This window comes from Mirounga angustirostris, unplaced genomic scaffold (assembly GCF_029215605.1).
Source record: "Mirounga angustirostris isolate CCGP_5_RB_7025 unplaced genomic scaffold, mMirAng1.0.hap1 SCAF_13, whole genome shotgun sequence".
Lineage (NCBI taxonomy): Eukaryota > Metazoa > Chordata > Mammalia > Carnivora > Phocidae > Mirounga > Mirounga angustirostris.
In genome coordinates, this window is record NW_026991721.1 from 102,162,079 (window position 1) to 102,189,149 (window position 27,071).

General features: G+C 41.6%; 1 protein-coding gene across 13 annotated transcripts in view; it reads right to left on the reverse strand.

The window, feature by feature from the left end:
- Positions 1-27,071, reverse strand: part of POU2AF2 (POU class 2 homeobox associating factor 2) — a 497,177-nt gene that overhangs the window by 386,542 nt on the left and 83,564 nt on the right. For 12 of the 13 annotated variants that reach the window (XR_010407108.1, XR_010407110.1, XR_010407109.1 and 9 more), the window contains exon 2: positions 26,431-26,546. The gene's annotated coding sequence lies outside the window, so the exon portion shown is untranslated. Of the gene's footprint in view, positions 1-17,335; positions 17,503-26,430; positions 26,547-27,071 lie in introns of all 13 variants that reach the window. The other variant, XM_064577477.1, reaches the window with a different exon arrangement.

Below are 27,071 nucleotides of genomic sequence, written 5' to 3' on the forward strand. Positions count from 1 at the left end.
ACAGAGTGCACACTTAGTAAATCCTTGTTGAGTAAATACATGAATCAATAATTCTTGTGTATTCCATGGAGGTTGGCGCATTCTTCAAGGCCATGGCCATGGCAGGTCTGAGGCATCCTCCACATGTGCAATGACAACGTGATCTCCCTGTCCCCAAGCCTCCCCTTCAAAGACCTTAGAGGGTCTTTTCCTGTCCTGATTCAGGGCATGTGCAATAAGTCAACAAGCCAAATACGTGTCTTGCTCCCATTTCACAAGATCTGGCATTTATGATGTGGAAATGGCCTTTGAAATTATGCATTAGGAATGACTCTGCACTTCAGATGATCTCTCAGGGAACCATGTAAAGATGCTGAGTGGTTCTGAGTGAGGAGAAAAATGTCCTTTGTCTGGCAGTGCTATGCATGTTGAAACTCCCAAACTTCAGCCTCAAGAAGAGGGAGGAAAGAGAAGGACCAAGAAGACAAATGCCCACCAGTGAGTTGTCCACGGACTTCTTGCACAGGCCCTTGGAAAATGCATAGATGGAAATTAATTGAGATAATCTAAGAAATGCTGAGGGATGGGGCACCTGGGTGGCTCAGTCAGTTAAGCATCTGCTTTTGGCTCAGGTCATGATCCCAGGGTCCTGGGATTGAGCCCCACATCGGGCTCCCTACTCCGCGGGAAGCCTGCTTCTCCCTCTCCCATGCCCCCTGCTTGTGTTCCCTCTCTCGCTGTGTGTCTCCCTGTCAAATAAATAAATAAAATCTTTAAAAAAAAAAAAAAAAAGAAATGCTGAGGGAATGATTCCAAATTTGATGTCAAAGTTAGCAAGAGGTTTCAGTGTGGGGTTTACTTTGCATTGTAGCTGTATAGTGAGAATTTCCTCATGTATGGCAAGCTCCTCAGGATTTTGACATCTGTGGATATTAAGTATATTTTGTTCATTGTTTTTCTTTCATAATGATTACCTCATTGCAGCAAAAAATTAGCTGCTTAATTTTGGAGAGAAAAATTGTGCCCACACGTTTGCACCTGTAATAATTCTTTATCTGAAAAGGATAGAACATTTGGAAGGGGAAAAACTAAGATTGGGCTCTGAGGAAGGGCTACAAGATGAGAAAAAGGGGCACTTCAGAGTGAGTCCCTGCTCTGTCCCAAGCTACATTGCTTGTTTAGTACGTCTTCCCTGAGCACCTCTTATAAACCAGATCTTGCTCTAGATGTTAGGAACACCAGGATAGAGAAGAAAGAAGTAGATCCTGGCATCCTGCAGCTGACAGCCTGACTGGGGAGACAGATAAGTAAACAAGTACAGTGTCATGTGACTGGTGTCACTAAGGAATATGGAAACAGCAAGGAGAGCAGCTAACCAAATCTATCAGGGACAATTCACAGAAGAGGTGTTGGAGAAATGATAATCTGTCATCTGGTGAAGGCGGCAAACTTGTGAACCTGTGTTTCTTGCCAAATGAATCAGGCAACATGAGAACATTAAATTATTTGAAGGGATGTGTGCCAACATCACTCCTGTCTCCATCTTTACACATGTCTCCCTCTTTCCCCAGGCTCCAAACATCCCGCCCACCCACCAGCCCCTCCTCCCTTTTGCTCTCAACTAAGATGTCACTCTTTGGGAGGAAGCCCTCCCTGACACCCACATGACAAAGTGCTCTGCTCCTCTTATGTATTTCCATCATATCCGTTTGTCTCTCCATCGGACTATCACTTGCATGCTCACTACATCCCAGGCCGTGTTCTGAGTGCTTTATATATATTAACTCATCCATTGTCTTCACCAGCTTATGAAGTATGATTACTATACCCACTTCACAGATGAGGCAACGAAGGTCCAAAGAGGTTAAGTAGTTCACCTCAAACCCAAGAATATAGCTTAGATGTCTGCTTTTTTATTATCCACTCTGTACCTCCTCTTAAGATAAGTAAGTCTCCCTGTAATATCCTGTTCTCTTTCTCCTGCTCCAGACTGCAAGCTTCTCAAGTGCCTTACAGTTACATTCCCAATGATGGCTGGCCCAGGGCCTGGTGCATAGCAGGCATTCAATGACGTATACCGAGTATTTTTTTACGAATACCACATTGTCTACACTATTCACAAAGGAGCCACTACCTCTGGCAGCGTTGTAATGGATGCAATGAGAGCCTGTCCTCCCGAGTTATGGGTCCTCTGTTAAACAGATTTCTTGTTTTTGTTATTTCAGAGGTGGAATTCAGTGATTCATCAGTTGCATATAACACCCAGTGCTCATTCCATCATGTGCCCTCCTTAGTGCCCATCACCCAGTTGCCCCATCCCCCAGCCACCTCCACACCAGCAACCCTGTTTTTTTCCTAGAATTCAGTGTCTCTTATGGTTTGCCTCCCTCTCAATTTTCATCTTATTTATGTTTCCTTCCCTTCTCCTATGTTCATCTGTTTTGTTTCTTAAATGCCACATACGAGTGAAAACATACGGCATTTGTCTTTCTTTGACTGACTTATTTCACTTAGCATGATAATACCCTCTAGTTCCATCCATGTTGTTGCAAATGGCAAGATTTCATTCTTTTTGACGGCTGCGTAATATTCCAGTGTGTGTGTGTGTGTGTGTGTGTGTGTGTGTGTGTGTGTATACCACATCTTCTTTATCCATTCATCTGTCAGTGGACATCTGGGCTCTTCCCATATTTTGGCTATTGTAGACATTACTGCTATAAACATCGGGGTACATGTGCCCCTCTGAATCACTGCTTGTATCCTTTGGATAAATACCTAGTACTGGATGTGGAGAAAGGGAAACCTTCTTACACTGTTGGTGGGAATGCAAGCAGGTGCAGCCACTCTGGAAAACAGTATGGCGGTTCCTCAAAAAGTTAAAAATAGAGCTACCTTACGACCCAGCAATTGCACTACTAGGTATTAAACAGATTTCTTAAGACTCAGGACCCAACTCAAATGAAAGGCATCTGGACCTCTAGAATACAAAATCTGGAGAAATATCTGGGAGCTTTTCGCTGCAGGTGTCTCTGTGTGAAATCCTCCCAAGTATAACTAAGCTCCAGAAGGTTTCTTTTTCATTAAATTTCTTTTGCTAAGATAGTTCTGTAACTCAGAGTGTTACCCACCCACCTCCACCCTGAAACAAGGTTTTGTTTTCATCTTTTGTTTGTGCTTGTGGTACAATTCAGGGTATAGAAATAAATCTGATCCAACACTTGCTGTGTATTATTAACTGCCGTCTGCATGACCACTTCCAACAGTAAGGGTGAGTGTTTGCCCTCCAGCTAAGGCCTTTTCTCCACGATATGTCATGCATCATTTTGCTTAGCTGCCTTCTCTTTGCTGCTGGATCTATTAATTCCTAGCCTTACTGGCAGCTCAGATCATATATCCTCATCTGGATCTAGGCATGCTCAGTGTCTCCAGGGAAGCTTTTGGGAATCAGCTGCATAGATGAGATGTCTCCTGATTTTTTATTTTTCTGATATGTCAGAGGTGATCACATTTCAAAGGTATTCAGAAAACCATGGCCAGAACATCTGGCAAAGGTAACAATAGCAATAGTAAAGGGGCCCTTTGGCGCGACTCAAAGCATTTTTGGCTTGGGGGTTTGAGAGAGATTTTGCACTTAAAAAAAAAAATCAGCTAAGAGTCATTGACCATTACTAGAAGTCAAAAAGGATCAATGCAAAAAGTGAAATGAGAAGAATTTTAAAGGGTACTATTGTAGAAGTAACAATCAATAGGCACCTATGATCCAGTATGGAAAGTAAATGATGTCACTCAGGTAGTTCTGATGAACTCTGTGTCCTTAGTTGAATGATACCATGCAGATTATTAATTCTCAAAAAATTAAAATGAATTATATTATCTTAGTCCCCAAACCAGGCATCATTTATTGCTTAATGTTTAAAAGTCAATTAATTAATGTTATTTAACCAATCTTTGATACAGTAAGTGCTCTAGTGAATTAAAAAAAAAAAAAGAACATCATTTCTCACTGGGTGAAGCTTGAAAACAGACAGGATAGAACACTGCCCAAATCTGTTCTTATTTGCTCTGACTTTGCTCATAGTACCACATGGTTAGCACCCAATACAAATGAGTCCTAGGTGCCGTGTTTTTTTTTTTTTAAAGGTTTTTTTTTTTTTTTGACAGAGAGAAAGACAGCCAGAGAGGGAACACAAGCAGGGGGAGTGGGAGAGGGAGAAGCAGGCTTCCCGCGGAGCAGGGAGCCCGATGTGGGGCTCGATCCCAGGACCCTGGGATCATGACCTGAGCCAAAGGCAGACGCTTAACGACTGAGCCACCCAGGCGCCCCCAGTCCTAGGTGCCGTTCTTGCTTCAAGCTCCTACATTTCCAGACGCTCAAATGGACCCCGCACCCTTGCTCTGCTCTCAGTTTTCAGAATGAATGCCTGGAATGGCTTTTCTGACTATAAATCTTCCATTCTTCTCTTAAGCAGAGTTTCATATCAGCTTCCACTTGGATCTACATCTGGGTGACCAGTGTCCTTAAAACCAATCTTGGTCTCGGGGACCTTGCCTGATCCAGTCCCCTACAAGGGGGAAATCAGATTTCCTGGCCCCACTCCCGATACACCTTAAAAGCTGTCATATTTCCAGTGTGTTTAATAGTAAGAACACAACAGAAATTATGTTTTGATTATGAATTCAGAAGACCAGGAATTTTAAAGAAAAGGTAAGGAAGAAAGAAGAAAGGCTTCCATTCATGAATCGGTCAATACTGAGAAGTCTTAAGAGAAGAGATTTGGACAGATGCAGATTTGTTATGGAGTGTGGCTGTTCAATCAAAGGAATATTTGAGGCTCTCGAAAGATAAATTATTGTAGAAGGAAATGGATGCAATCCCTTTAGGCATTACCATTGGCTTGTGAGCAGGAGACCGAGGAGGTGTAAATGATGGACAGACCCCTAGCTCTCCACTAGAAGTCAGAAAGAGTGCGCAGAAACTGCAGTGCTTCCAAACCACAAAACACCTTCATAAAGACGTTCAATGGAATGGGCCCAGGATTTTTTTTTTTTTTTTTCACACAAATGATAAATTGCCAAGTCCCTGGCTCCAGCTCTTACTAGGCACTATTCTAACACTTCCTGTCCCTGAACAGAGCTACCCTGAGTTTTGCATGGCATTCTTCATTCTTCTCCACACGCCTCAGAGACCGCTTCATTTTTGACCCTTGCCTCAGGCATTCCTCACAGGCTTCAGCTCTTCTCCGTGGGGCCATTTGGTTCCCAAGCCTATTTATTTTACAATGAATTGTGTTCAAATAAGCAGCTCGTAAAGCCACCTTTACCAAATGACAAACTGTCACTTCTCCAAAGGCCTCTAGCAGCGGGGTTTGCAAGACTCTCTATCCCCTGGGTCCTTTACTGTTTTGATAGTCTTCTGCTCTGAGAGAACTGGGTGGACTTCTTCCTGTTTGCGCAAGGGACTGAAGGAAGCAGTTACCCTCTGGAGTTTCTGGAGTCCTTGAGGCGGTCATAAAACAGTACCCTTCATGGTAAATTGTTCCAATATACCTAGCCTCATTGAGGACAATGGCTACTGGTGGGTTTTCTTCTGGGATTTTTGCAAACATTATTTACTCTGTGTATTAGATTCCTATAGCTACAAACAAATCACCATACCCTTGGTGGCTCAGAACAACAGAAATTTATTGTCTCATTGTTGTGAAGGCCAGAAAAGTACAAAATCAAGGTGCTGGCAGGGCCGCACTCCCTCTGAGGGCTCTGGGGAGAATCCTTCCTTGCTTCTTCCAGCTTTTGGTGGCTGTTGGCATCCTTTAGCTACCAATCTTTGCCTACGTGCCTCCTCTTCTTCATGTGATTCTTCTCCTCTTCTGTCTCTTATAAGGACACTTGTCATTGGACTTAGGTCCTATTCAGGTAGTGTACGATGATCTCATCTCAAGATCCTTAACATAATTATACCTGCAAATATCCTTTTTCCAAATAAGGCAATAGGCACAGTATATGGGTATTAGGACATGGACATATCTCTTTGGGGGGGCCACCATTCAACTCCCTACACCCCACATTCTAATGAAAATTCTCTACACACAACTGACACTCACCCTCTCATGTTCACAATTGATGTCAAATGTCCATTTTAAACACAATGTAGATCTGGTACCAGATTGCCATAATTTGCTCTGCACTTTCATGGAGAAAGGTGCATGCAATCTTGGCAGATAAAAGCAGCTACAGATGCTGGTGGCTCTAAAACTGGGACAGGGTAGCTGAGAGCTATCTGTGGGGAGCAACAGAGTTTCCTTAATCGATCGGGCTTTTGTCAAAGTTTGGGTGAAGGCTAAGACTTCTCCGCAGCCATGTTTAGTTTCATCCCAGGCCCAAGTCAACATTCAGAGGCCTCTTCCTTCCTATCACTTCCTCCATTATTGAAGTTCAAAACAGATCTCTTCAATACTTTTTCTTGGTAATCGTTAGAACAAATAGATTAAAAATCAGTACGGCTACAGAACATTTGGACAAAATGGATTTTGGACAGAAAACTCCCCATTAGGGCCTATGCTGACTGTGTGATACAGGTTGGTCTTCAGTTATTCTGAATCCTTACTAAGGGGATCCTCTTTTTCCTACACTTTTGAAGAGCTGACTCTGAGAAATACATGGAAAATGATCTTTTCCATCCATTCCCCCGGCAGATCTATATGAAATAGCTCATTTATTGAGCACTTATTACATCATGGAGGATTAAAAGATGAATCATAATAGCACCGAATACTGTACAAAGACATACAAAGTGCATTCTGGCATATGATCTCATTTGATCTCCAAAACAACCTCATTTGAGCCCCATAATTTCACAAATTATGAAATTTGAGAGGGGAAGGGACTGCCCAATATTCTACAGGTAGCGAGGGGTCCTGGGCTGGACCGCAACTCAAAACACCTCACCCCCAACCCCTCCCTGTGCCATACAAACAATGCCTTCAAGATGGATATCAGGTAAGGGTCTTATCAGTAAGCTTATCAGGCAGGGTCTCAGGAGGAAACACAACTCACTCTAGATGGTACATATGAAAAGACTTTAATGAAAGGACCATGTACAGAGGCCTGAGTATGTTACAGGAATTAACAAGGGCTGTTGAAGCACCCAGACAGCAGTAACAAATGGTGAGCCATTACTAGGTCTATGGCTGAAGGAACAAGGGGAGGAAGGAATGTAACTGGAGCCTGATGAGAGCTGAAGAGTAGAAGAAGGGCCTTGTGGCAGAGGCTGCAATCTTAGAGGGAGGAAGCAATGGCAGAGAAGCAGTGCTACAGCAGGGAAAGAGAGGGAAGGGCTCTCCTCCCCAACCTTGATCTTCCTACTGGTACCTCCTACGAACTAAAGTCAAATGGAAGCTGGTAGACAAAGGAGCCAGCTGACAACGTGTTTAAGGATCAGTATCCCAGAGCATGGAACAAGGTGCATCTAGGTGAAGGCTGGGGTGGTGCAAACAGAGAACCAGCCCAGAAAGATAAAACATGTATATAAATAATAGAATCCAGATGGGGGAGAGAATTTCCAAGTTACAGGTGGGTAGGTGGGTTAGTGTGAGCCCGGGAATCAGAGAAGCCTTCATTAAGAGGCACAGTGGCTGGTTCTTGAAGAAAAGGTAGAATCTAGAAATATAAAGATAGAAATATAGGGAAGATGGTATTTTCAGGCAGAATGAACAATACAACAAAGGCACACAGACGCACGGTATGTGTGGGGTTGGGAGTGCATATGTGGGGAATAACTCACTCTTCCATTTGGAATATGAATATAGGAGGGGAATAAGGTATAAGGTAGGGTGAGCCCTGGAAGTGAGGAGCCTCAAATGTTCTGTGAAGGAATTTGAACTTTTATTCTGGGGGCCGTGTAGCACCAGGTACACGGGGGAAATATTTAGAGAGATGAATCCGCTAAAGCAGAGAGCATAGACCATATGGAGGCAGAAGAATGTTGTTTTATGGAAGAAGTGGTTGCTGAAAGGCTTTGTCTTTTGCTTGAACTGAAACAAAGTCAAGTCACCCCAGGAAGATTTTCACGAGTTCCATTCTCCCTTTGCTTTGTTCCCTTGTCTTGAAAAATCAAGTTCAGGCTCAGTTAAAAATTCAGTCAGCTGGCCAGTTAGTTTAATCCACTGGTGCCAAAACTTAAGGGACAACACTGAAAATGCAATAAACTCAATGAGAAACCTAGATAGTCATAGGTATCATAATACCATAATCAAAACTCTTGAGAGCCATCTGGATCCACAGCTAGGGTGGAGTGGGGAGGTGCAGGGGCTAGCTTCTCTTCTCTTGGAGTAAGATATTTTTATTTGTCTGTTGTTTTCTCTTTTTTAGTAGCTCCTGGTCCCGTATTTTTTGGTAGCCACTTATCTACTTAAAACCAGGAGAATCAACCCTCTATTCAGAGATTGTTTGTTTTGTTTTGTCCTAATAGAAGTTTTGAATGTGTAACTTTTATATAGCCATGTGGTCCAGATTCCAGGAAGCAAGTCTCTTCCAGATACTTCTAACCAGAGTCCAAACCTTTCTCAGTTGGGTTCCAGTCGCTGCAAGTGTTAGCAGAATTCCGAATGGAGGGAAATGGGATAGAAAGTAGAGAGGTTGCAATGTGCCAAATCCTAGGATGTTGTCAGACAGATACTCATGAGTGAAGAATTATTGAAAGCCACAGATTCCCACACAAATGTCTAGGCTCACAGAGTAGTTTATCAACTTCAGAAAAACTGGTTGGTTTTCTGATGTCCAGACCTCTTGAAGGAAGCATTATATAGCTATCTTATGCACTTGGGACCATATAAGACACTGACTGAATTGTTTTTCCTTTTCTCATTTAGGTAGGGCATCATGCAGATAAGAGCATGTAGTCTGCAGATGATCCTGACTTAAGCACTCACAAGCTGTGTAATCTAAGACCAGACATGTAGTCTTTCTGAGCCTCAGATTCCTCATCTGTAAAATGAGCAAGATGATATTCACGCCACAGTAGAAAGATCAAATGATAAAGTCTGCTGTCCTGCTTTTTAAAAAACTGCAGCAACTTGTGTAAGTCATAGTTTGTTATTATTGCTATAATTTCTTGGGAATGTATTTTATTTTACCTGATCAGAAATGGTGATAATGGGGTTTAGGAGTCTACTAGCTATCTCTCTGTATCTTGGACTTTGGTCTTTAGACATGTGGAAAATGATGCTATGTAATTCAGTTCTTTGAATACTGTCTGATGCCCTGGTGAAGTGTTTGCGAGACGCATGGAGATAAGTAAACACTGTCCCTGTACTTCCAGGGCTTACAGTGGAGTGGATGGATGGATAGATACATAGATGGATGGGTGGATGGATGGATGGAAAGATGTGGAGATTGATAGAGATCGTAGGTGTGGATGTGGATGCGGACTCAGGTGCAGGTGTAGCTGTAGATAGAGATACAGATGTAGATATAGAAAGGGAATGCCTTCTCTTAGATTGATTTTGCTAATGAGTAGCCTTTGCAAATAAAGCTTTGCTCTCCACTGCTTCCATGACAATGGATGCGGCTGTGAGAATAGAAAATGAGAGGTTCACCCATAAGAACAGGTTTATCAACAGCCATGCTTGACTAAGCACATGCGATGTCATTTCCCTCATAGACATTTGGCAGAAGAGTTCTTAAAACTTTACTGCAAGTAGATAAAAGGTGGTTCCCTAGCTATGGATAAGGGACTCTGTCCCATTTTTGCCCTGGTTAGTGAGGGCAGTATCATAGAATCTTGGAGGTAAAAAGGAAAATCATTTAAAAGACTAGAGAACAAAGTCCAATATTTTTACCTTATGAGTTTTTCCTAGGGTACTTTAAAAAAACGAACAACAACAACAATAATAAAAAAGCTAATTCTTGAGGCCTGGATGGCTCAGTTAAGCGTCTGCCTTCGGCTCTGATCATGATCCCAGGGTCCTGGAATCAAGCCCCACATAAGGCTGCCTGCTCAGCGGGAAGCCTGCTTCTCCTTCTCCCTCTGCTGCCCCCCCCCACCCCCCACTTGTGCTCTCTCTCTCTCTGACAAATAAATGAATAAAATCTTTTTTTAAAAAAAGGTTCATTCTTACGTTTTAGGTGATGGTGTCATTTGGCAGTACATATCTCAAGGCACCCTTTGGAAACACAGACCTGGCTTTATAGACCCTAAAAAAGATCCGTTTCTTTAACAGATGGTATTTAGATTAAAAGAAACAAACTCCAATAGAATTAAGATTGGTTGGGGCACCAAGGATAAAAGAATCTGGATCTGTTAAAACATATTAAAGTATTTTTATGGCAAAAAAAAGAGAGAGAAAGTCAGACAAGATAAGATTTAGATTTCTGCCCTTAAGACCCAGCACTTAGATCTAATTCCACCTGGAGAAGAGAAGGCTTATGATGATTCTGAGCTATCTCCAATGAGATATAATATACAAAATGTGATTTTAGGTCCTGTAGATAAAGTTTCAGTGAATTGTCTCCCATTTGTGCTAACTAGCATGCCAAACGGTGAAGAAAAAAATCCAAAACATTTACTTTTGACTTTGGGATCTTTGGGATGTTTTCTCTGAAAGAAATAATATCTAATCTGGGCATTTTGGATACTACAAAATAAAATCAAACATTTAAGGAAGTATAAAAGGGATAAATATCATGAGGAAAAATGTATGATACATTTAAGCATTTGGTTCTTAGAGGAACTTTTTTTTTTTGAAATAGGCTCCACGCCCAGTGTGGAGCCCAGTGTGGGATTTGAACTCATAACCATGAGACCAAAACCTCAGCTGAGATGAAGAGTCCGATGTTTAACGGACTGAGCCACCCACACGCCCCCTTAAAGGAACTTTTAAAATTGCAATGGTAATTTCTAGAGAGGGAATAAAGCTGGGAATAGAGTCAGTGATGAACAAAGTGTGGTGAATGATTGGACACAAAAAAACAGCCATTTTAAGCATTTAGGTGTGTCTCTCCCATCTCCCCCCCGCCCCATGGACAAATCGGGGATTGACCTCTTGGTAAAGATCACTGAAATAATTACACAAAATGTTATGACTGAGAGGACACTTAGAGATCATCTAGTCAAACATTTGTAAGCTTTTTTTTTTTTTTAAGCTATGGACACTTCCTCCAGTGAAATCTTGTATGGAAGCCACAAATGTATATGAAATCAATCAAAATGGAGCTTGCCCAGCTGAAGCAGGGGCTGGGAGCCCCTACTCAGGTTATTCCCACCCCTACAGACAGCAGGAAACTATGACATACAATTTGAAAACCATACATCTACTCATTTTATTCATGTGATATCATGACAATTAGAGCCCAGAGGGGTGATGTGATGTGCCTGAGATCATACAATAAGCTTGCAGCAAAAATAAGATCGCAGTCCTATCTTCCCAGTTCCTCATTGTGATTTATTCCCACTGCATCAGTCTGTACCAGTCTAATCATTATGATGAGCCTTATTTAAATTTTCTTGTGGAAATATTTCATATGTCCCACATAAATTTTAAGCAAGTGTTTGAGTGTCTGAGTCATATTTTTTTTAACTGATACCTTTGAAGGCTCACCTAAGGCTCTCTCCTCAAGCTCTTCTTGGATACGCAAAATTACCAGCTGCCATTTTTAACAAACTTGCTGACATGCATACCTCCAAAACTGTGACAGCAGGGAATGGGAACTGATATTTTGAGATGGGGCATATTCCATTTTTCTCCCCAGTAAAACGCACCAAAAGCCCCAGGTATAATTTCTAAACCTCAGTCCTACCCCCATCAAACCAGAAAGAAGGAAAGCAGTAACATGAACTGCTTCTACTTTCATTCTTTTCCATGTCCCATGACCATCTCCCAGTTGAGTCGTGCACTAGTATTAAAATAACCTGCAAGCAGGTGAACAGCTGGAGATACCAGTATTAAAGAGCCTAAATAATTGGCAAACTAGACAATCAGACCCAGGATGGCCAAGAACCTATAACTACTCTGAGGAAATAATTTTTGGTCATCTGCTCTATACTGTTCTCTTCTCTAAACAAGAAACTCCCTATAAATGAGCTTTCATACCAAACAACCCAAGAAAGATTGGAGGGGAGAGGGGAGACGATCATGTTAGCATGTGGTGGCCCCCACCATTTTAACCACCTGAGTGACAGGACTGAAGGCCCCACTCAGTGCAGTGAGAGAGGCCCCCACTGTGAGTGAGACACTGGGTCACAATGCACAGTTCCGGACCATGACTTTGTCAGGATATCCATCTTGTCTTTTGTCATGACCTGAACACTGGGACTGGGAAAAGCATGACAAGAGGCCTGTATCAATGAGGGTTCTCCAGAGAAATAAAACCAATAGGAGATATTTATCTATCTACTTACTTACTTATTTATTTTAAGGAATTGTTTTACATGATTATAGAGGCTGGGAATTCCTAGGATCTTCAGTCCAAAGGCCTGAGAACCAGGAGAGCTGATGGTGTAAGTCCCAGTCTGAGTCTGAGTTCAGTCAGGAGATGACTAGTGTCCCAGCTTGAAGACCATCAAGCAGAGAAAGTGAATTCTCTCTTACTTAGCCTTTTTGTTCTATTCGCGCCTTCAGAGGGCCTCAACCCACATACAGCACAACAATCTGCTTTACTCAGTCTACTGATTCAAATGTTAATCTCATCCAGAAACACTTCTGCAGATACACCCCAGAATAATGTTTAACCAGGTATCTAGGCACCCCATGGCTCAGTCAAGTTGACATATGCAAGTAACCATCACAAAGCCTGAGAAAGGAGGCAGGTCCTCAGCAGGTGTGCCCCTGAAAGTTTGTCACCACAGACACAGACTGGCATCCATCTCAGCAGGTGTCCACCTTACAGAGCCCATTTTGAAGCCCAACATGTCTGTGGATGAGGCCACTGTGACCACACCTAGACTTGACTTTAATATTCCTCTTGAATGAAGCCATTGTCCATATGGGAAGAAATACAGAAAGGATGAAAAAAGATACTTTTTTCTATTGGATATTCTTTCCTGCTTTGTCACAGAGTAGTTGACCATAGAGTTGAGGGAAATACAAATCAAAACCACAATGAGCTACCACTTTACACCAATTAGAATGGCTAAAATTAACAAGACAGGGAATAACATATGTTGGTAAGGATGTGGAGAAAGGGGAACCCTCTTACACTGTTGGTGGGAATGCAAGCTGGTGCAGCCACTCTGGAAAACAGTATGGAGGTTCCTCAAGAAGTTAAAAATAGAGCTATTCCTATGACCCAGCAATTGCACTACTGGGTATTTACCCCAAAGATACAGACGTAGTGAAAAGAAGGGGCACCTGCACCCCAATGTTCATAGCAGCAATGTCCACAACAACCAAACTGTGGAAAGAGCTGAGATGTCCTTCAACAGATGAATGGATAAAGAAGATATGGTCCATATATACAATGGAATATTACTCAGTCATCAGAAAGGATGAATACCCACCATTTGCACTGACATGGATGGAACTGGAGGGGATTATGCTAAGTGAAATAAGTCAATCAGAGAAAGACAATTATCATATGGTTTCACTCATATGTGGAATAAAAGTAATGGTGCAGAGGACAATAGGGGAAGGCAAGGAAAACTGAATGGAAAGAAATCCGAGAGGGAGACAAACCAGGAGGGACTCTTGACTCTGGAAAACAAACTGAGGGTTGCAGAAAGGGATGTGGGTAGGGGGGATGGGGTAACTGGGTAATGGACACTAAGGAGGGCACGTGATGTAATGAGCACTGGACGTCATACACAACTAATGAATCATTGAACATTATATCAAAACTAATGATGGCTATGTTGGCTAATTGAATTTAAATTAAAAAACAGAAAAAAAAATGAAAGGATAAAAAAAGTGTTCTGGAGCATTTTTGCTCTTTGGTTCCTTTGCTGTTTTGTTCTTTGATTAATACATTTGGGGAGATGTGGAGAAGCAAATTTGGAAACATTTATGTCTCACAATGATTTGGCAGGAGAAACAGCATGCTCTTGACAGCTTCTTGACTTGGCTTCAATGGAATAACAGGAGGACACAAATTTTAGGCATTCATCTGCGAATAAGGTCCCAGAACATGGAGAAGACTCAAAGGCTGATTCTTCTTTAGAACAAGTTGATTATTTGATGTTAATGGAAATTCTAACCATTTCTCCTAAGAAGCTGCTTCAGAATTTAAGAACCCAAAGGAGTCTATCCCCCTGCAATATCTGGCAAGCAAATGTAAGGCAGGAGTACTTTAATGATCTATTTTTAAGAGGATTTTTGCTGTCCTGGTTAGTCTGAGTTGGCCTCTTAGGTGCATTATTTGGCAAAGATCCATAATTCACTCATTTTCCTAACTTGCTTCAATAATTTTCCATTGACCTAGAATTTCTCCAGCTCAGGACAGACCTCAGCCGAACAGAGAACCAGGGAGCCTGGATGGCAGCTGAATTGAAATATAGCTGATGCTTGAACAACACGTATTTGAACTGTGCAGGTCCACTTACACATGGGTTTTTATTTTTTTGAAATAAATACAGTAGAGTACTGTAAATGCATTTTCTCTTCCTTATGATTTTCTTTTTTTTTTAAAGATTTTATTTATTTTTTGACAGAGAGACACAGTGAGAGAGGGAACACAAGCAGGGGGAGTGGGAGAGGGAGAAGCGGGCGCCCCGCTGAGCAGGGAGCCTGACACGGGGCTCGATCCCAGGACCCTGGGATCATGACCTGAGCCGAAGGCAGATGCTTAATGACTGAGCCACCCAGGCGCCCCTCTTCCTTATGATTTTCTTAACATTTCTCTTCTCTAGCTTACTTTATTATAGGAACACAGTATCTAACACACATAACAAACAACATGTGTATTAATCGACTCTTTATGTGGTCAGTAAGGCTTCTGGTCTCAGTAGGCTATTAGTAATTAAGTTTTGGGGGAGTCTTTAGAAGTTATATGCAAATTTTTGAGGGCACAGGGGGAGGTGGCACCCTAACCCCCATGTTGTTCGGGGGTCAAGTGTACTATCCCTCTAATGCTGCATTACAATGTATATTTAGACAAGGATTCTCCCCACTTAGTAAATAACAGATTTCTGGCATAACTCATCCCTAAACCACTTGTCAAGAACCTGTGGCAGGCAAATTTATCTCAAAACCAGCTTAAATCGACAACGTAAAACAGAAACTATAAAGTCAGTGAAAAGTCTTTCTACTGTGGAGAAATACCTAGGTCTTCTTTATCCATTCATCTGTCGATGGACATCTTGGCTCTTTCCACAGTTTGGCTATTGTGGACATTGCTGCTATAAACATATATACAATGGAATATTATGCAGCCATCAAAAGGAATGAGATCTTGCCATTTGCAACGACGTGGATGAAACTGGAGGGTATTATGCTGAGTAAAATAAGCCAATCAGAGAAAGACATGTATCATATGACCTCACTGATATGAGGAATTCTTAATCTCAGGAAACAAACTGAGGGTTGCTAGAGTGGTGGGGGGTGGGAGGGATGGGGTGGCTGGGTGATAAGACATTGGGGAGGGTACGTGCTATGGTGAGCGCTGTGAATTGAATCACAGATCTGTACCTCTGAAACAAATAATACAATATATGTTTAAAAAAAAAAGAAGAAGAAGACAGCAGGAGGGGAAGAATGAAGGGGGGAAATCGGAGGGGGAGACAAACCATGAGAGACGATGGACTCTGAAAAACAAACTGAGGGTTCTAGAGGGGAGGGGGTGGGAGGATGGGTTAGCCTGGTGATGGGTATTAAGGAGGGCATGTACTGCATGGAGCACTGGGTGTTGTGCACAAACAATGAATCATGGAACACTACATCAAAAACTAATGATGTAATGTATGGTGATTAACATAACATAATAAAAAAAAGAATTAAAAAAAATAAAAATATACTGTAAAAAAAAAAAAAGAAAGAAAGAAATACCTAGGTCTTTGGTTCTACACCTGGATGGAGGTGAAAAATCAGAATATTAATTGTCTGAAAGGATTACCCTGCCTCCCTCCTCCCTTTTCCTGACCCCTTCAGTAGATGCACAAAGGAAATGGCATTGTTTCTGCTGGACTGGGTGATTTGGGGAACAAATCTGAATTATAAAGTGTTATGGGCTTTTGGAAGAAAGAAGGTGCTGTCAGAATAAAAGATGTTGTTCTTAACTTTTTCCATGGCACTTATATATAAGTCCACAGTTTGTGACCTGTTTTACAGTTGGCTGACTGCTCTCTCCGTCCCCCAACCTCCGCCCTCTTATTAAACAAAAGACTTGCATGTTCTGGGAAGTGCTGGCAACAGGGCCATGCCACTATCATCCAGGCCATGCTACGATGTGGTGGAAAGAGCCCCCGGCTGGAGCTTGAGAGCAGCTCTGGCCACTGTGGGGTGTGTGCGACGGGCTCCGGACCAGGGTCACCCCAGCGGCCGGTGCGGGTCGAGGGCAGCAAGGGACAGCTGCTGGAAGTGCCGCGTGCTGCAGCTTCCATCACAAATGCGGGAGTATCGTCCCTCCCCCTCCTGCTCACCAGGCTCGCTGGCTCTCCACGCACTGTCAGCTACTTCTCTCTTCTTCCAGCTGTAACCAACGTGTCTCTACTTAATTCTATTTCAGATTCATTCAACAAATATTTATTAAGCACCTACCATGCAAGCTACAGCTCTTCACCACACCTCAGTCCACCATTCATACTCACTTCTCGCTCAGAAATGGCTCTGGACAAGGACCCCCTGTGTATCGTTAAACTATCCAGGTCTCTCTCCATGGCAGCTGAGAGTGCTGATCCCTGCGAGTCTCATGAATTCTGCTCATCCTTTGCCTTAAGAACCCTCTCTCGTGGTGTTGCTCCTTCCTCTGATGCCTCCTTCTTGGACTCTTCCCTGTTCCTTGTCCTTTTTTGACATTCAATGTTGATATGTCCCAGAGTGACATTCCTAACCCTCTTCACTTTTAATTCTGCACACTGCCCTGGGTTACCCCATGTCTTCTTAGGGCTTCAGCCATCATCTACAACAGAAAACCCAGAGGGCTACATTTCTAGCCCAAGTATGTCTTCTGAACTGTGGACATATTTAGTCAGCTCCTTGCACAATACAACCACCTGTTCCAGTTACTATAGCTGCATAACAAATCATTCCAAAACTTAGTGGCACTGAACAACTGTTGGTTGGGTCAGGAACTTGAGGCATAGCAAAGACCATTGTTTCTGCTATATGATGTCTGGGGCTTCATCTGGAAGGACTTAAAGGCTGGAGTGATTTAACAGCTGAAGAATGGAATCATCTGCAAGCATCTCTACTCATATGCTAGTGGTTGATACCTGTCATGATGTCACACGTCTGTTGGCTGGGATCTCATCTTCTCTGTGGGCCCAGACTTCCTCACAGCATGACAACCTCAGGGTCACTGGACTTCCTACAAGGCAGTTCAGGGCTCCAAAGGTGGATGTCCTTGCTAACAATGAAGAAGCTGCATCACCTTTGAGACCTAGCCACAGAAAGTACTTAGTGTCACTTCCCTCACTTGATACCAGTTACAAGGGAGTCACAAGCCCACCATAATCAGAGGGAGGGGATGAGACCCCACTGGTGATGGGGAGAGTGGAAAAGCAGTAAGAGAGCACCTAGGACAGGAGGTGCTCCATCTTTGGAAAGTACAGTCTGTCACATCGCTCCTCTCCACCCCCAGCCTCACACATACTCCATCTGCACAGATGTTCCATACTGCCACGTACACTTTCTTCCCTCCAGGCCTTCACACATACTGTTCCCTCTGACCAGAGTAGCTTTTCCTGTCTCCTAGCTCCCACCAGTATCTGATTTTTTATCTCACTTCTATTTGTCCTTCAAGCCTCATCTCAGATGCCACTTCATTCAGATCCAAGTTTGTCCTTACAAGAGAGGCAGTGTCCACCACCTCATCTTGCTTTCCTCCCTGTCAGCCCTTACTCATTCAACAACCGGATGTGGAGGGACATCCCATGCTTGAACTCTGAGTCACTAACCTGAGTTCAAAGTCTGGTTCTGCCACTTGCTGATTGTGTGAATCTGAGCAAACTGCCTAACTTCATAAAACTCTAGTTCCCACATTTATAAAATAAGAAAATTATTATATTACCTTTTATAGCTGAGGATTAAATGGGATGGTGTAAAGATATTCACCCATAGGTGCTAGCTATTAACATGACCCTCAGAGCAGCTGTATGGGCCAAAGATTAATTTTAAGAACTGGTATTGCAATGCAAACACTTCCCTTCTAGCTTTAAGAGCTAGATTGCTCAAAAAAGTGAACTTCTTAAGCTATATTTAATATACAGCCATCTATTGTCTCTTTCTATACTTTCTTATTTTAATGGTTATATTTAATGTACATTCAGTATTTAGACAGCCATTCCTAGGTACTAGCATTTGTATAGTATGTCCTATATTTGGTACAGCTAATTATTTCTCACCAAACATATACTTTTACTCCTACTGATGTTAAGAAGAATCCTCTGCTTTTAAAAAGACAGTCACCCCAGATATCTCTCCTATGAAGGGTACCTCTCTGCTTGTACCACTGACCCCAGGAGGCAGCTAATTCAGCATAATTACTACCCACATATGACTTCTCTTTCTCCCTTTGGCTCCATTAACCAGTGTGCTTGGTGCTCACCATCCATGGCTTTAGTTTGCTCTGGGGATTACATATAGTGTTCCCCATCATTGTCCTTGGGTAGAAAACAGGCCCTGTTAAAATATTTACAGTGAAAAGCCACATTCTTCTGGTGATTTTGAGGTGGTGTTTTTGGCTTTGGGTGTTTTCTGTTTATTTCTGGTTTTGTTTTGCTTCTTTTCATTGAATTTTTCTAACTTGCCAGGCGGTTACTATTTGCACAATTTGTGTGGATGGGTTGTTTGTTTTATGCATCACTATGCCAAGGAAGAAAAGCTTTCAGTGTTGTTTAAATACTACATGAAAATGACCCAATATTCCAGCTCCACATCTGTTTGAGCAGAGTACAGAGAATAAAGAGCAATGGAGAAGACAGGGGAGTGAAAAGCTATGCAAGAGTCAAAGTTCTCCTTTGAAATCAGTTTCCTATATATTACTCTTTCCTTTGACACAGGATAATTGTATTATTCAGTAACAAGGATGCCCATTTTCACCTCTCCTATTCAACATAGTACTGGAAGTTCCAGACAGAGCAGTTAGGCAATAAACAAATAAAAAAATATGGTATGCAAATTGAAAAGGAAGAAATAAAATGATCTCTGTTTGCAAACACCATGATCTCATATGTAAAAAACACAAAAGATTGCACAGAACTACTGTTATAACTAATAAACTGAGCAAAGTTGCAAGATACAAAAATCAACATAAAAAATAATTTGTATTTCTACACACTAATAAACAATACAAAAATAAAACAATTTCATTTATAGTACCACACACACATGCACATAAATATCTGGAAATAAATTTAACTCAGGAGGCAAACACTGAAAACTACCAAAAAAATGCTGAAAGAAATGAAATACAGATAAATAGAAAGCCCATTTTCATGGACTGGAAGACTTAATATTGTTAAGATGTCAATATTACCCAAAACAATATATAGATTTAATGTAATCTCTGCCAAAAATCCCAGCAGCATTTTTTACAGAAATAGAAAAAATCCATCCTAAGATTTATGTTGAATCTCAAGGGACTTTGAAGAGATAGAAACAATCTTGAAAAAGAAGTGCAAAGTGGAGGCCTCACAATTCCTGATTTCAAAACTTAATACAAACTATCGTAATCAAAACAGTGTGGTGTTGGCCTAAAACAGACATATAGACCAACAGGATAGAATAGAGAGTCCAGAAATGAATGCTTGCATATATGGTCAAATAATTTTCCACAAGGGTGCCAAGACCATTCGATGGAGAAAGGGCAGTCTCTTCAACAAATGGCTTTAGAAAAACTGGAGATCCACATGCAAAAGAGTAAACGTAGATCCTTACCTTATGCCATTGACAAAAATTAACTCAAAATTGGTGAAAGACCTAAACCTAAGAGCTAAAACTCTAAAGCTCCTAGAAGAAAACAGAAGAAAATCTTCATGACATTGGATTTGACAATGATTTCTTAGATATAACACCAAAAGGATAGGCAATAAAAGAAAACAGTAGGTAAAATGGACTACACACAAAAAAGAAAGCTCTGTGCATCAAAGGACACAATCAGCAGAGTTAAAGGGCAACCTACAGGATGGGAAAAACATTTGCAAATCATGTCTGATAAGGGGTTAATATCCAGAGTACATAAAGAACTCCTACAAGTATGGGGTACCTGGGTGGCTCAGTCGGTTAAGCATCTGACTCTTGATTTCAGCTCAGGTTATTGTCTCGGTCATGGAATTGAGCCCTGTGTGAGGCTCCATGCTCAGCGGGGAATCTGCTTGGGGATCTCCTTCTCTCACCCTCTCCTTCTGCCCTACGCCCCCCCCCAAATATATAAATCTTAAAAAAAAAGAACTCCTACAAGTCAATGTCAAATAAATAAATAAATAACCAGACCTAAAAATGAGCAGAAGACTCTAGTTGATGTTTCTCTAGTATGATATACAAATGGCCAACAAGCATATGAGAAGATGTTCAGCACCACTAATCATTAGGGAAATACAGTAAGAACCACAGTGAGATACCTCATAACTCATTAGGATGTTTACTTGCAAAAAAAAAACCAAAACAGAAAATAAGTATTGTAGGGATGTGGAGAAATTGGAACCATCGTGAACTGTTGGTGGGAATGTGAAGTGGTACAGTCACTGTGGAAAACAGTATAGCAGTTCCTCAAATAAATAACATAGAGAGTTAACTAGGACCCAGCAATTCCACTTCTGAGTATGTACCCAAAAGAACTGAAAGTGGGGTCTTGAAGAGATATTCATACATCCACATTCATAGAAGCCATTATTAACAATAGTCAAGAGGTGAAAGGAACCCAAGTATCCATCAGTAGATGAATGGATAAATAAAATGTGGTATATACAGACAATGGAATATTATTCAGTTTTAGGAAGGTAATTCTGTCAAGTGCTACAGCATATCGAATCTTAAAGACATGTTAAGTGAAATAAGCTAGTTCCAAAAAGACAAATACTGTATGATTCCAGTAAATGAGGTACCTAGAGTAGTCAAATTTGTGGAGACAGTAGAATATTCATTGCCAGGAGCTAGGGAGAGGGGGAAATGGGGAGTTGCTATTTAATGGGTATGGAGTTTCAGTTTTGCAATAGGAAAACATTCTGGAGATTGGTTGCACAACAATGTGAATATAATTAGCACTACTGAATTGTACACTTCAAATGGTTAATTTTATGTTATGTGTATTTTACTACAATCAAAATTTTTAATTGAAAAAATTTACTAGCTTGTTAATTCATGAGGGAGAAAAGAGTCTACATAGTAAATAATTTAGAAATTCTATTAATTCAAGCTTATAAAAGATATGAAGTCAGTCTTTAAAATGTAATGTCCTCTTTCAGCTGAAAAGCTCTTCTAAGAAGAGACTTAGAATATTTCCCACTTACACTCCAAGCTCCCCAGCTCTTTAGCAGCTCCCAAAGACTTCTGGACATTTCCTCGAGCAAACCTCTCTATCTGTGATCATTTTGAGAAAGGGGATAATATGGAGGCTTATAAGACAGAGATCTAATATTTTTTAGCAAGTGTTAAACTGCAGAGTAGCATGTAACAAATGGGACAAATAAGGGAACAAGTCCAAAGCTCAAAAAGTAACTCTTTTCCAACATTTATTTAGTTGAATGTGTGTTGTGCCAGGACACTATTCTGAGAGTCAGAGGACTTGAGTTTTAGTCCCAACTCTGCCACAAAAGAGCTTCCTGAGCTTAGACAAGCACCTCATTGTGTCCTTTGTAATATGAACAATTGGGTAAAATTACTAAGGACGCTGCCCACTCCTCCTCAACACAGAGGAAAACATGTTAGGTATCTATTTCAAGCGGAGATTAATCATCCTGCTTGTGTAGTCCCAAACTCGTAAAAGAGTAGCAAAGACAATTGAGTACACCGAAGTCTTCAAAGAATCGCTGGAGAAATCCAGCAAGATCCCACCCACCCTGTAACACCCTTACTGCTATTACCAACTCACTTGAAGCTGTGTGGTGGGAAACTGGAAGCTGGTGTCACAAAATGCCGTTGTCTACACTCCCCATCACATAGCCCTACTGAGGGTAAGTATGTCTGCACTCTGGGACACAGAGGCCTCTTCCAACTACAGAGTGAATCGCTGGTGGGGTCATGTTCTCGGGGAAAGTAATTTTCACTTGGGCACGTTTATCCCCCAGAAACTGCTCCCAGTCTAACTGCTCACTAACGTGAGCCCCATGACAGGCCTAGACTCAGGCCCCATCCTCGGTGTGCAGGCGGGGCATGGCATTGTCCCAGGCAGTCCAAACAGAACTCAGGGCCTCACCTCCCACCTGCCCCTCCTCCCACCACTACTTCCTGCCACGTACAACACTCCACGGAAAGGACTGAGGAAGAAAACATGTATTTCTTCTTCTTTCTGACAAAAATAAATGTTCATATCATGTTTTAGAGTCTCCAGTGAAGTTTTCGCATGCTTATCTCATGTAATCCTCATAAGAATGAGATGAGGTAAGTGGTATTTTACCCCTTTTCATAGACAGAGAAACTCAGACCTGGAGGGTTGTGTAGACTGTCACAAATGACCAAGCCCACAAATGGGGCATCCTTACCAGAGGTCACTAATGACAGCTGAGATCTATCAAGTTCTTGTCTTCAGTCTCTGAAAACATTGCTGCTGGGTCCAACCAACAGTGTGTACTCAATGCCTATGGACTTTATAGTAGACGATCACAAGCTGCTTTTGATATAAGGAAGAACGACTGGAATACCAGCTCCACATCTTGCTAATTTATAACTGGGTTTGAGTTACTCTTTTCTTCATTCATTCAGCAATATTTACTAAGTGCCCTAAGTACCAGGGGATGAATGTGCTAATTTAAATAGCATGGTCAGGGAAGGCCTCTTTCAAGAGATGGGATTTGACCCGCAACCTGATTAACAAAAACAATCTAGACATTTGAGAAATCCAGGGCCAAGGGAATAGTAAGTCCAGAGGCTCTAAGGCAAGATGAATTTGGGGTTTCAAACAAAAAGACGCCCCCTGAGTCTGGAGAATAGAGAAGGAAGAGAAGAAATAAGAAAATTAAGCTGGGCCATATTATAGAAGATACGTAGGCCAAAGTAAGGAGGTTGGATTATTCTAATCACAATAGGAAGCCACTAAATTTTTAAACAAAAGAGTAACACTATCCGATTTATATTAACTGCACATAATGTAACTTTTCTAAGCCTGCATTTCTTCATCTACAAAATTCTTATAATAATAGTAGCTACTTGATAGTTTCATTGAGAAAACTCAATTTGGCCAATGACAACTCAATATATAACAGCTACTACTACTACTACTATTATTATTATTAAGAGATGGATGACATTTGCATATGATGTCATGATAAGCAGTATAATAATCAGAATATACTATATAATACTCATAGCTCACACTAAAGGTGTAAGTTTGCATATAGACACAAAGATTTCCAGCTGACTTCAGTCTGTGAAAACTGAACTGGAAAATCTGGAGTTGTCTGCTGCTTTGTGACTCAGCCTTATTCCCTGGGAGAGGTGAAGGAGAACTTAACTGTTTCAGTAGAGATTATCTTGTTCTCTGCCCTCCAACTTTTTCTTCTTTCAGATTGGGTCTCCAGAAGGCGTCTTTGGATTACTTGTCCCATCCCCATCCATGGTTGTGGCAAAAACTGTTGGCTATTCACCAAACCATTTCCTCTTCTTCCTGGAGTCACAGCTGGATTGCCTTTCCCAGGTGCCCTTGGCCACTTAGCAGTAGCCCAGAGACTAAATATTACCAGAGGGGATTTGTACCACTTCCTGGTCAGCCTACCCTGTAAAATCTTCTTACATAATATCCTCTGTGCTCTTCCCCCTTACCCTGGCTAGATGTCTATGCCCGGAGCAATGATGGAAACCATATATTAAAGATGGTGGAACCTCCATGAACCTGGGTCCCTAACTGATTTGCAGAGCCGAGTCCTCAGGCCTACCTGGAACTGTCTGGGACTTGTTACATGTTGTAGCAGACTGAATAACAAGTCCAAGGTAATGCAATCCTGCATTCCATTTCTACAGTCTGGTTATATTAAAAATCTCAGATGTTTGTGACCTAATTTCTGAAAATACATGGTTCTTAGTAAGGAAGTCTTCAGTTGACACTCATAAGACCCTAAAAGTTCTTCTCCGTCTTGATGGCATATTTTTCACTTTCCAGCTGCGTCTGTCCATCAGCTTCTCTCTTAGATAGCAGCCTAAAAATTGCTATGCTGGATTTGTGTCTAGTTCAGTGATGAGTATCCAGAAAGAGAATGCAGAACCTTTATTTAGGGACCTTCAACCATTAACTTAACTCCTCCTTGAAATTATTTTAGGTTCAGCCTACTCTGTGTGCTCAGTGCACTGTGCTTCCCCCAGTAGAGCTGTATTTTTGGTGTGTCTGTCTCCTCCCCACAGCTCCCGAGGGCACGCTCAATGTCTAGTACAGCTTTGCGTCCTCAATACCTAGCACTGTGAATGGCCCATAGGAGGTGCTGAGGGATTGAATTAATTGAGGGGGAGGGTGTTGTGGTTTTCTAAACTTACTGATTTGACACAGCCATTAGACTCTTCTGCCCTAACAGGTGTCATTAACCAACATCCGACAACTAACTACAAGCAATGTCTTAGACTCACTTTAGGAATGTTCCCAAGGCAACAGTTCTCAGTCATCAGTGCCCCCACCCAAGCTTCCCAACAGTGCTGTGATGTCTACATCATGTCCACAGTGCTTTCTTCTGCATGAATCATGAGCTCTAACTGGAGGCGGGGACAATGGCAGCTTACCACCATACAGAGCCCGGTAAACACCTTTGCAATTCCTGTCCTGCCCTCAGTGAGAACAAGAATGTGAGTGGTGCTCATCTTCCCCTTGGTACGGGACTAGGCTTCCAACATGTTAGAGGATCACTTAAAATAAAAAATTGGACTTGTTCACATTTTTAAAGACTTTTTAGATCTCCAGCAGTCTTGTTTGATTTTGGCAAGGGGAGAAGAAATCACCATGGTCCTGTTCACTATAATTTTGTTGTTGTTGTTTCAAACTTGAAAACTTCAGAAAGAAGTGGTAGGGACCCTGAGAAACAGTGCTCCTTACCCAGTGGGTAAGGGCAAAGGCTTGGGAGTTTGATGGATCTAGATTTGAATTCAGATGTTCCACTTACTAGCTTTCAAACCGGGGCACCTTGCTTAAATTCTCTGAGCCTGTTTTCTTGTCTGTAAATTGGGAGTGAAAATACTACCCCCCTCAAAGGATTGCTGATAAGAAAGTGAGATAATGTATATGCTTAGCACCATACCTATCATCTAGTAAGTAATCAATACACATATTAACTATGATGATTATTATAAGCATCATTTTGGGTTTTTTGTGATTATCTTGCTCCTTAATTGAGTGAACTCAGGCTTGGAAAGATTAGTGATTTACACAACTAATGAGGGGAAGAGCAACTACAGTAAGTCAGATTATTCAGAGCCTCACTCTGGGGGTCTACTATCATAACACGAGCTTATCCTCATGCTCCAGGTTCTCAAGATCAATACAATGCTCCCCTCATTTGGAATACAATTCCATTTGTTCTCAAGACTTTCAAACAGATTGCCAGAAGAGACAGTTTTCCTGCCTTCAAGGCGGTCATAATTTCAACACAATCTAAAACCTTTAGATATAGATGGAAAAAGAAGATACTCCAATCACACACTGAGTTGGAAAAACAGATGTTCTATTATTTCCAAGACAATGTCTATAGGAAAAAGCTGGAGATAATTTGGAACCTTTCTAATAGGTTTTGAAGATGAAGAAAGTAGACACTCAAGCCAAGTGAATAAATAAATTCAAGGGACACTAGGATCAGAGATGTGTTCCACCTTCAGGGAGGAGTGTGGGGGAAAGCCTGGAGAAGGATAATACCCCTTAATGGTGAGAAAACTCTAAGAAGTGAGGTACTCACATACCACAGAAGTCTCAGACTGAACTCATATTCAATGTATCTTTACCTGAATCCATTATATCCAGTTCCTCACTAGCTAGGCCTTCTGTCACTGACTCTGCAGATGGCCTTCCAATCTCCTGTCCCCAAGCTAGAAATCTTTGCTCACCCTCAACTGTTCCTTCTTCCTCATACCAAGCCATCAGCAAATTCTCTTTTTCCAACCAAAAAACTCAATCCAGACTTGGAAACTGGCCCCACATCTCATGTCCACTGCCACTGCCTTGTTGGAGCATGGGCTGTACCTGTTGGAGATAGTCCAGCAGCCTCCTGTCTCACTCCCTTCTCTTCTAGAAGTCATCAGAGCATGGCAGCTGATACAGAAAATCAGCCATCCTTCAGCCGGGTAATACATGTGCTTCTGTTTCAAACAGAAAAAAACAGACATAAATAAGGCAATTAGCACCATAGAGTGTGAAGATCTGTCAGCCACTGAATCAGTGAGAAAGTTTTGTTTTGTTTTGTTTTGTTTTTAAGTAATAAACATCTATATCTGGTTGCAGAAGAGAAGCTTAGTTTTGTTTTAGCTGCAGGTATAACTAAACATTTTGATGTTAAGAATTCTCCAGCTCCTTCTACAGTTGTAATATAGTAATGAAGACATTTTAGGGTTTTCATGTGAAATAAGAATGATTTAGTTGGACAATAAGTCTGAAAGAAAGATGAAACATTTCAATCTTTCAAGTGTTTACTTAGCGCTTCCTCCATATTGAACTCTGTCAGTCGGGTACCGTGATAATTGTTGCAAAAGAATTTTAAGACCTGGTCCTTGCTCTGAAGGACAACACAATCTCATCCTGGTGACAAAATGGAGACATGTGTTACCATCAGAGAATAATACAAGTTACCATTTTGTAGTATTAAGTGCAAAAAAAGAGAAAGAAAT